This window comes from Paramisgurnus dabryanus, chromosome 6 (assembly GCF_030506205.2).
Source record: "Paramisgurnus dabryanus chromosome 6, PD_genome_1.1, whole genome shotgun sequence".
Lineage (NCBI taxonomy): Eukaryota > Metazoa > Chordata > Actinopteri > Cypriniformes > Cobitidae > Paramisgurnus > Paramisgurnus dabryanus.
The window spans coordinates 47,882,283-47,891,498 of record NC_133342.1 but is presented as its reverse complement, the minus strand read 5'-3'; the positions used below and the strand labels follow the sequence as shown (position 1 = coordinate 47,891,498).

General features: G+C 47.3%; 1 long non-coding RNA gene across 2 annotated transcripts; it reads right to left on the bottom strand.

The window, feature by feature from the left end:
- Nucleotides 1-6,170: 6,170 nt before the first annotated feature.
- On the bottom strand, nt 6,171-7,808 carry LOC135758082 (uncharacterized). Of its 2 annotated transcripts, XR_010536415.1 has the most exons (4): nt 7,623-7,808; nt 7,423-7,491; nt 7,214-7,325; nt 6,171-6,447 (listed from the first exon to the last, which is right to left on the bottom strand). It is a non-coding gene; the product is annotated as an uncharacterized lncRNA (long non-coding RNA). The 2 variants fall into 2 exon arrangements; XR_010536416.2 differs by lacking the exon at nt 7,423-7,491.
- Between the last annotated feature and the right edge of the window lie 1,408 nt (nt 7,809-9,216).

The window sequence follows — 9,216 nt, the reverse complement described above, 5'->3', positions numbered from 1 at the left end:
GTGAACCACATTGTGTTCTTTACAAATACAGGACTTTAGAACACACAAGAAAACGAATGTCCTAAACTGACAATAACTGGCTTTAATCTGCTGTTTGCAGGGATTGTCAGGAAACGGACTCAGAGTCAAGTGCAAGTTAAATAGTTTATTTAGAAAAAATAGAAAACAGGAGAGCAAGTCACTGGTAGATCCACACACGGCGTACACCCGTTGACTCACTCCGATGTAAACACTACTGTGGGAATGAATCACTCCCACAGTAGGGGAGAGTGAGTCGGCGCTACACAATAATCCAGTACAGATCCAAAGGAAGAGAGAGCCACCCACGCGTTCCGTCGAGAACGCCAGCACCGTCACCACACGCAACAGAGGGATGAAACACGCCGCCCTGAAGGTGGATGACAGGCGGAGATGGAAGTCCAAGTTCTCAGACGGGTAATCCACTGTGTAATCCAGATGTAGAAGGACCACCCGGAAACCACTGGTCACCGCCTAAAAACGAAGCGAACCAGCGGTTCCGAGAAACAACAGTCGTTAGAGTCAATATAATCCACAAGGTAAAATGGGTGAACTCCACTCACGGGTGATGATGCAAACCGGAGAGAGGGAGACAGCTGGTATACCGCCTAGAAACGAAGCGAACCAGCTGTATCGAGAGACAAACAAAGTCAGTATAATCCAATGTTCCACAAGCGAGCGGTCCGGGTGAAGACGCGTCCCCGAACGCCGAAACCAAACCTGGGGTAACAAAGGAGAAGACAGAGAGCGACTGACAAGACAAGGCAGGGCAGCAGGACTGTGATAAAACAATGAGCGCGCAACAAAGGACAGGACTACGTGCAATATAAAGGGAAAGGTAAACGAGACACCACCGGTGAACAATCAACTGAAACAAGGGGGCGGAGTTAGTGAACACACGAGGAACCGGCATCATAGGTAAACAACACACACACACAGATCACACAGCCATCGATCACTCAGCAGTCATGACAGTAGCCCCCCTCCACGACCGGCACCAGACGGACCGGGAGACTCACCCTGTCGCCGACGGAGGTCCTCGATCAGCCCAGGATCCAGCAAATCCCGACCCGGAACCCAGCTCCTCTCATCAGGACCGTATCCTTCCCAATCCACTAAATACTGAAATCCTCTGCCCCTGCGGCGGGAGTCTAGTAACCTCTTAACAGTGTAGACAGGGGCACCATCCACTAGACGAGGGGCGGGGGGATTAGGGGCAGAGACAGGGGGGTTATAGCGAGCAAACATCACAGGTTTAACCTTGGATACATGAAAAACAGGGTGAACCCGACCAAGAGAAAGGGGTAACTTAAGCTTAATCGTCACCGGATTAATGACCTTAGAAATACTGTATGGCCCAATGAATCTCGGAGCCAGCTTACGAGAAGGCTCACGGAGAGACAGATCCTTGGTAGAAAGCCATACCTTTTGACCACAAACGTAACGGGGTGGAGGTCGCCGATGACGATCAGCTGCAGCTTTGGTTCGTCTGGAATTAGATAATAACAGTGTCTTAGCTCTCCTCCAGGTGCGTCTGCACCTGCGTACGAAAGCTAACGCAGACGGAACCGCTGCCTCGGGCTCCTGTGATGGAAACAGGGGAGGTTGATAACCGATGGAAAGTTCAAACGGGGACAAATTGGTAGACGTAACGGGAAGAGAATTATGAGAATACTCAACCCACGGGAGCTGATCGCACCAGGAATTCGGATATTGTGACGACAGACAGCGGAGCGTTCTACCGAGATCCTGATTAGCCCGTTCGCATTGCCCATTGGTCTGCGGGTGATAACCAGAAGACAAGCTGGCCGTGGCGCCAATTTGTCTACAAAACTCCTGCCAAAAACGAGAGATGAACTGAGGACCCCTATCTGACACTACGTCAGTCGGAATACCATGTAACCGAAAAACGTGATTAATCAAAACCTGAGCCATCTCTTTTGCAGAAGGTAGCTTGGGCAGGGGAATGAAATGAACCGCCTTCGAAAAACGATCCACCACAGTTAGAACAACAGTGTTACCATTAGATGCCGGTAAGCCGGTGACAAAATCAAGGGCTATATGAGACCAGGGGCGGGAGGGCACGGGCAAAGATTTAAGCAGACCAGCGGGTGGTAAATTAGATGCTTTATTACGAGCACAAACCGAACAGGCTAATACAAACTGTCTGACGTCAGTGGACATAGAAGGCCACCAAAAACGCTGACGGACGGCAGCCAACGTTCTCCGAATACCTGGATGGCCGACAAATTTGGACTCGTGACCCCACCGGATGACATCGGAACGTAACCGCTCAGGAACCCATAGGCGACCCGCTGGACACCCCTCCGGAACTTCCCCCTCCCGGCCGGCCTCTCTCACCCGCTGCTCGATTCCCCATACGAGGGCGCCGACCACCCTCCCCTCCGGGAGAATGGTCTCCGTCCTCTCCGAATCGGACTTTTCGAACAGACGGGAGAGAGCATCAGGTTTGGTATTTTTCGAGCCAGGCCGGTACGAGAGGGTGAAGTTGAAACGATCAAAGAAGAGTGCCCAACGAGCCTGCCTAGATGTTAGTCTTCTGGCCGAACGGATATATTCAAGATTCTTATGATCCGTCCAGACCAGAAAGGGCTCCGAGGTTCCCTCCAACCAGTGACGCCATTCACCCAACGCGAGTCTAACTGCCAACAGCTCCCGATTCCCTATGTCGTAATTACGTTCTGCTGGGTTTAACCGGTGAGAGAAAAAAGCACACGGATGTACTTTCCCATCAATAGACGATCGCTGTGATAAGACGGCGCCTACCCCGACATCAGATGCATCCACTTCCACTATAAATTGTTTAGCCGGATCGGGAATAGAGAGGACAGGCGCAGAGATGAACCGGGATTTTAACACATCAAAGGCCTCCTGAGCCTCTCTACTCCAACGGAAACATACATTAGGTGAAGTGAGAGCGGTGAGAGGCTTAGCGATCTGACCAAAATTTCTGATGAAACGCCGATAAAAATTGGCGAACCCCAGAAATCGCTGAAGCTCCTTCCGAGTGTCGGGTACTGGCCAATCGGCAATCGTCTTAACCTTAGCGGGATCGGGACGAATTTCTCCCTCGGCAATGACAAAACCCAGAAACGAAACCGACTTCTTGTGGAACTCGCACTTCTCCGCCTTAACGAATAGCTGATTCTCTAATAGCCGTTGTAAAACCATGCGAACGTGCTGAGTGTGTATCTGCATGGAGGGAGAAAAGATGAGAATGTCATCGAGATACACAAAGACAAATCTGTTAATCATGTCACCCAGCACTTCATTGACCATGGTCTGGAAGACAGCTGGAGCGTTACAAAGACCGAACGGCAGAACGGAATATTCCCAGTGTCCAGAAGGTGTATTAAAGGCTGTCTTCCACTCATCGCCCTCTCTAATACGTACCAAGTGATAAGCGTTGCGCAGATCTAATTTGGTAAATACGCGCGCTCCCTGTAATAACTCGAATGCTGATGACATTAAAGGCAAGGGGTACTTATTCTTAACAGTAATGTCATTCAGCCCTCGATAATCAATGCACGGACGAAGAGACCCGTCTTTCTTTTTTACAAAGAAAAATCCAGCACCAGCTGGAGACGAGGAGCGGCGAATGAGACCGGCTTTAAGAGCGTCATTAATGTATTTATCCATAGCCTCTCTTTCTGGTTTAGCTAGGGAAAATATGCGACCCTTAGGCGGAGAAGTGTTGGGAAGTAGTTTGATCTCGCAATCATACGACCGATGAGGAGGCAGAGAAGTAGCCCGGGACTTACTGAAAACCTGATACAGATCTGAGTACTCCGCCGGGACCCCTGAGAGATCGATAGCCGGGACCTGCGAGACAGAACAAGAGACAAGAGAGGGAGCAGGACCAAGACAAGAAACATAACACGAAGACTTCCATGATAACACAACATTGTTCTGCCAATCAACGTGAGGATTATGTTTGGATAGCCAGTCATGACCTAAAATGACTGGCGATTGTGAATCCTCTAAGATGTCAAATTCAATCTCCTCACGATGATTGCCAGAAACAAACAAACTCACAGGGGGTGTGCGGTGCGTGATCACAGCCATATGCTGGCCCTTCAATGTCCAGGCAGACAAAGGAGAGGAGAGAGGGATGAATGGAATACCCCAGGACTTGGCCAACCCAGCATCCAAAAGACACGCCTCCGCACCGGAATCCAGCAACGCCTGTGACGAGAAAGAGTTAATCATGACAGGTAGTGTGGTGCTGCTTACGGGAGATTTAAATGACGATGCGCCCACCGAGACTCCCAGGTTCATCGGCGGGCGTGAGCTTTTACCGGACAGGTGGCCGCCAGATGCCCCGGCTTGCCACAATACAAACAGAGGCCATTAGATAGCCGATGACTTCTCTCTCCAGCAGAAATTCGGAACTTGCCCAGCTGCATAGGCTCCTCGGAGGGCGTCTCTGAAGCGATCTCCCCTGGTTCTGACATCAGCTGGCGAAATAAGCGACGCAGATCTCTCTGCCGATGGGGAGACTCGACCCTCAGAGCCAGATCGATGGCAGCTTCCAGGGACGTGGGTGGCTCCCTCAGTGCAATCTCGTCTTGAATACCTGGCGTGAGACCCTCGAGGAACTGTGCTCTTAATGCCGCGTCATTCCAGTTGCAGCAAATAGCGAGCGTTTTGAATCGTATGGCAAAATCTGTCACAGAGTCATTACGTTGCCGTAATCTCACCAACTCAGCCGCTGCCATGTCTCCCTTGAGTGAGCGGTCAAACAGTTTTAACATCTCCTCCTCGAGAGCCTCAAATGAAAAAGTAAAAGGAGCTTTAGCCCCCCAGGCGGCCATACCCCAGTCTCTCGCCCTTCCAGTGAGTAATGTCAGGACATAGGCCACCTTGGAAGTGGTTGAAGAAAATCGACGGGGCTGGAGCGCGAAGACGAGAGAGCACTGCTGTAAAAAGGGTCTGCAGGTGTTGGGATCGCCATTGTAGGTGGGGGGTGTAGCCGTGTGTGGCTCCCGTTCAAATGAAGCGGCTCCTCCGGATGAGGTTGAGGCTTCATGGCGAGGAGTCACTTGGTCCAAGCGATTGCTGAGCTCTTTCAGTTGCTCAGACAGGATGCTGAAATCTCTGGCAGCAGCAGACAATAACGACGAATGTTGGTCGATGGCCGCCCCCTGCTGGTGAAGGGCGGTCTGCACCTCCAGACTCTCTAAACTTGCTGACTCCATTTTTGGCGCGCTCATCTGTCAGGAAACGGACTCAGAGTCAAGTGCAAGTTAAATAGTTTATTTAGAAAAAATAGAAAACAGGAGAGCAAGTCACTGGTAGATCCACACACGGCGTACACCCGTTGACTCACTCCGATGGAAACACTACTGTGGGAATGAATCACTCCCACAGTAGGGGAGAGTGAGTCGGCGCTACACAATAATCCAGTACAGATCCAAAGGAAGAGAGAGCCACCCACGCGTTCCGTCGAGAACGCCAGCACCGTCACCACACGCAACAGAGGGATGAAACACGCCGCCCTGAAGGTGGATGACAGGCGGAGATGGAAGTCCAAGTTCTCAGACGGGTAATCCACTGTGTAATCCAGATGTAGAAGGACCACCCGGAAACCACTGGTCACCGCCTAAAAACGAAGCGAACCAGCGGTTCCGAGAAACAACATTCGTTAGAGTCAATATAATCCACAAGGTAAAATGGGTGAACTCCACTCACGGGTGATGATGCAAACCGGAGAGAGGGAGACAGCTGGTATACCGCCTAGAAACGAAGCGAACCAGCTGTATCGAGAGACAAACAAAGTCAGTATAATCCAATGTTCCACAAGCGAGCGGTCCGGGTGAAGACGCGTCCCCGAACGCCGAAACCAAACCTGGGGTAACAAAGGAGAAGACAGAGAGCGACTGACAAGACAAGGCAGGGCAGCAGGACTGTGATAAAACAATGAGCGCGCAACAAAGGACAGGACTACGTGCAATATAAAGGGAAAGGTAAACGAGACACCACCGGTGAACAATCAACTGAAACAAGGGGGCGGAGTTAGTGAACACACGAGGAACCGGCATCACAGGTAAACAACACACACACACAGATCACACAGCCATCGATCACTCAGCAGTCATGACAGGGATAACTCTACATCAGTTCCTTTTAAAATGTGTTGAACTTGCTAATAAACACTACACGCTGGTGAGACAAAGTAGTCCCGCATCAGATTGCGTTGCACTTTTGCTGTTGCCATACAATTGCGATGTGAGGTGGTGTTCATCGGTTGAAAAGCACCCGTCCCACGATTCTTCCATTGCCCATCAACCATGTTTTGGTCAGCAGTCTGCTACAGCTGGAGTGGTAGCAAGTACCCCAAAGCAATGTGGAAACTGCCACTTCCTTTCGAAGTCCACGGCTATGCCACTCTCCTTCCGTTGATGGTGTCTAAAACAATAGGACACACCAAATGTCACTGATTAAATTATTATATATTCAAGACTACAGTTTCCAATGGATTTATTTGCATAGTTATATGTAGAACAAACACCTTGGGTCTCATTTATAAAACTGTGTGTAGGATCCTTACTAAAAGTCTATGTATGCACAAAAGCCAAAAATGGCATACGCCAAAAAATACAGACAAAGCAATGTTCCCTTTCTGCAAGTGTGCGTACATTAATTATCTTCTGATCCCACCATGCAAGCCTATTCTCCCATTAAGTTTTTTTTTTTTTAAAGATCACAACATTTGTGTGGTAACTGGCGTACGCATGTTTCCAGAACTGTTTTGTGCATACGCATGCTTTATAAATGAGACCCCTTTTTACTTAATCCATATAAATAAGTATAAAGATAAACTAGGGACTAAACAACATGTAGAATAACAAATATTACAATATAAGGTTTGGAAGTAATTTTATATTTATTGCTGTGTTAACATAATTCATGTTTATACACAAAATACTTTAATATACACATAGTTTAAGCTCAGATAAAATTATGAAATTAATGTATACAGGTATGTATACACATAAAAATAAATATTACTTGTGCTTTTCGGAACTATATCCCTGTTTCTAATAATAGTTTTTACTAAAATACTTTTATCAAAGACAGTCAACTGCTGATGTCCACAATGTTATGGGTGTTCTTTTTTTTAAATGAAGTAGTAGATATATATAGATAGCTTTATATTTTGTAATAACCCTACCTTCAAGAAATCGTCCTTTATAACCTGGTACAGAACAGCTATCCAAAACTATTTGTGGGATGGTGCTGGTCCCCCATCCTGGACTTGAACCTGAGGGACTTGAACGTGTCACCTGCATGACACCAAAAAGTTCAAAAACATACCCAGACAGAAAAAAAACGTAATGACAACATTCAGTTCATATTCGTTTGAAATGAAATCACACAAACCTGTTGCATAGAATCTCAGGGTCAAAGACAAACGCTCTCCAAGTCATGCTTTGCGAAGCCTGTCCTATTCTATTTGAACGATAATAAAATCAAGAAACACAGCTTTTAAACACAGTAGACAACACGTTGATATTTTAAATGTGATCATAGCCAAACATAAGCATGCAGCTATATTTCCTATATAAACAAGCTGTACTCACCTCCAACTCTTAAATCCCTGCTGTCCTCGTGTGGTGTTGATCCACCTCTCCACATACACATCTCTTCATTTTTTTCTTTTGCGGCTTTGCATCGCGCAAACGGTTTGCAGCACGAATTTCTGTCTGAAGTCTATATATACAAACAAAAGTTTTGCGCGTCGTCTTCATTCTTCTTCTGTGGGTTTACTGGTGTGCGACTGCACGTGTTGTTTCGCGTCATTTCCGGTTTGTTTTATCGCGTGATTTTTCGTGACAAAACGTGGTTTGTGGACAAGATAGAATCGCCGGGTGATAGAGTTGTTCTCAACTCGTGTAGTGCGTTACCTCCTGTTGTGGGGCAGTCACGTTATGTCGTGTGGTGTGAACTGATCAACAACGTGAACACTCCTGATTTCACAGAGAGCAAGTCATGTAGTGTGAACCGCACAGTTCGGACCAACGTTTTAAAGTCATGTAGTCTGTACGAGCCTTAAGATGAAATCCCATTTGTCACCTTGAGTGGGCAGTTTAACTCATCTATGAGTGCTTCAGGGCATATAGTGAGGGAAGAATTTACTGCTCCACTCTGTTGTATGCATGACGGTAATGAGTTTATGCATATGTTCCTGGTATCTGACGCGTGTCCGGTAAACCTCATGGGGAGGGATTTGATGTGTAAAATGAATGCTAGCATCTTATGTAACAACCAAGGCCTGAATATTTCTTGTTGGGATCCCAGAATGTTGTCTATGTGTGTGTCTCTGTTATATGTGTATGAATGGGCCTTTCTGAATGAAGAGTTGCATGCTGAAGGGAAGATAAGATTGCCACAAGCCAGCGAGGTCATTCCAGCTGAAAACATGGATTGCACGCTCATGTTGTTGAAATAACAGAGAGAGAGTGGCAAGAGAGATGGTTTTCTGTAAAGACAGAGGGTTTTGACTTTAACCCATATATGCTGGAATGACTCATGGTGTGTGGCACTCGTTCAGTTGACAGGAAAGCAGGAACAAATTTTTGATTTTGACAATTCAGTACCCCACATCTCCATTGCAAAAAATACTAGTCAGCCGTTAGAAAAAGCAGGTGAATTTGCAAAGGCCCGCAGCGAGGCTGTTGATTGGGAACCATTGGCAGATAGCATACAGTTCTCAGAGCAGTTATCAGCACACAGAAGAGATTATGCTGCTTTTTCATGGCTGAGAGAGAGAGAGAGTTGTAATACAGAAAGCTGTTTCTGCAGATTTCAACTCACAAAGCAGTTTGTCAGTACACATGACGTGTGCTAGTATTGATTTACCCCAAAAAGTTATTGACAATGTACCTGATTACCTGTGGGCTAAAGACAAATATGATGTGGGTTTGATTAAAGGGTGTGAACCAGTAACTATCACCCCAAAGAGTGATTATAGACCATGTAAACCCCAATATCCTCTGAAAAGGGAGGCGCTTGAGGGAATAAGGCCAGTATTTCAGGCCTTAATGGAAAAAGGGATAATTATTCCCTGCCCACACTCACTTGTGAGAACACCCATTTTTCCTGTACAAAAGGTCAGGGATGCAGGTCAGCCCACAGAGTGGAGGTTTGTTCAAGATCTCCAAGCAGGAAATGCTG